Here is a 2,228-nt window from a genome sequence, read left to right as displayed (position 1 = left end):
TTGAACAAAAATAAAGTAATGTATTTTATTTATTAAATCTATATAACTGTGAATATCTTATGTATATTTGATGTTGCTGAAAAGCAAATAAGTTTACCAGTTGATTAAAATTCTGCACAATTGCCGTGTTTCGTGTTCATTGGACTATTTAAATCAGATTTGAGTCTATTAGTTGTCTTCTTAAATGAATTCATTCTATTTTATATATTTGTCATATCATCGCTTCATTGTTCTTTTACTTAATTTTTCCTATATTTTGACTTTAGATTATTTTTTCTTCAGATCGTGTTTTCCTTCTCTTATTTTTTTGTTCACTTTTTTCCTTCATTTAATTTTTTCCACACTTTTTTCCTTAATCTAGTTCATTTTTCCTTTACTGCATTTTTAATTTTTAAAATATTATGTGTAAGAACTAATTCAAAGGACAAATTGTGAAATGTAGAAGAAATCAAGTTTATGACAAATAAAGTGAAGGTCAAATATTGTATAACTAGATATCTTTATCTGGATCTATATTCTATAATGGATGTACCCAGGAATATTATATTGTATAACTAGATATCTTTATCTCGATCTTTATTCTATAATAAATGTACCCAGGAATATTATATTGTATAACTAGATATCTTTATCTGGATCTTTATTCTATAATGAATGTACCCAGGAATATTATATTGTATAACTAGATATCTTTATCTGGATCTTTATTCTATAATGAATGTACCCAGGAATATTATATTGTATAACTAGATATCTTTATCTGGATCTTTATTCTATAATGAATGTACCCAGGAATATTATATTGTATAACTAGATATCTTTATCTGGATCTTTATTCTATAATGAATGTACCCAGGAATATTATATTGTATAACTAGATATCTTTATCTGGATCTTTATTCTATAATGAATGTACCCAGGAATATTATATTGTATAACTAGATATCTTTATNCCCGGCTTAAACTATTTATTATATAGAATTTTTAAACCCCCGGCTTTAGCTCTTTATTAGCGAAATTATAAAACCCCCGGCTTAAACTATTTATTATATAGAATTTTTAAACCCCCGGCTTTAGCTCTTTATTAGCGAGATTATAAAACCCCCGGCTTAAACTATTTATTATATAGAATTTTAAAATCCCCGGCTTTAACTATTTATTATCTAGAATTTTAAAACCCCCCCGGCTTTAACTTTTTTTTTGGTTAGAATTTCAAAACTCAAAAGGAAATTATGAAAAAGACGGTAAAGAGTGGAGTCGGCACCGTTCAAAGTTGTAAAAACTGATTTTGACGATAAAAATAAAAATGCCAATAACTTTCATAAATTACTCAAGACTAAAAGATTAAAAGATCAAAAATCATTTTTATACCTCAATTCTATACGAGGACATTTTAAGCTTTAATCGACGAATTGATTTATTTTTCTCTGAATCGAAATAATTTTAAAGGAATTAAATGATTTAAGATTAAATTCAAGTCGAATGGGATATGTATATGAATATTTATGTTTGAAGTTAGAACGGATATCAAAAGTCTGATAAAATCCATTTTTCTATTTGTTATCAAGGCAAACATGCACTGGATGTTTTTGGCTTATACGCTGTGTTAGTTTAGCTTAGAGTGCAGTTAAAACTTTTCTACATTAACTGATCGTAAGAAAATTATCACCAAAACATGAAGTGGGTACCAGTTCAAACGTTAAACCAACAAAAGTCTGACGGTACAAACCTAACATGCAAACGTCGGATCAGTACAAACGTCAGACCAATACAAAGGTCAGACCAGTACAAACGTCAGACCAATACAAAGGTCAGACCAGTACAAACGTCAGACCAGTACAAAGGTCAGACCAGTACAAATGTTACTTTTTTAAAGACACCTCGTATGCATAATGCATATTTATGAGTTTAGGAGTAACACAATTGTAAAAATACAAATCAGTTAGTTAAAATGCTAATTGTCTGTTGTTCTATAATTCCTTACAGTAAAAATGAACAAACCCCTATTCTTAAAGGAATAAAGGACCTAAAATCGTTGTTCACTGCACAAATAAGTGCAGTACTAAAAGGAATTGAGTCTTTAGAACAAAATCAAATATTTAAACCACAATATCTTTAGAACTCGATGTTGTAAACCTTTGATATTTCAAACTCTGATTACTTGATCTAACAGAATTCATAGTTTGAAATATCTAAGGTATGCAACATTTGGTTCCAAAGATGCTTTG

The sequence above is a fragment of the Eurytemora carolleeae genome, unplaced genomic scaffold, assembly GCF_000591075.1.
Source record: "Eurytemora carolleeae unplaced genomic scaffold, Eaff_2.0 scaffold119, whole genome shotgun sequence".
NCBI classification, from domain to species: Eukaryota; Metazoa; Arthropoda; class Copepoda; order Calanoida; family Temoridae; genus Eurytemora; species Eurytemora carolleeae.
Note: the sequence above shows the minus strand (reverse complement) of the source record.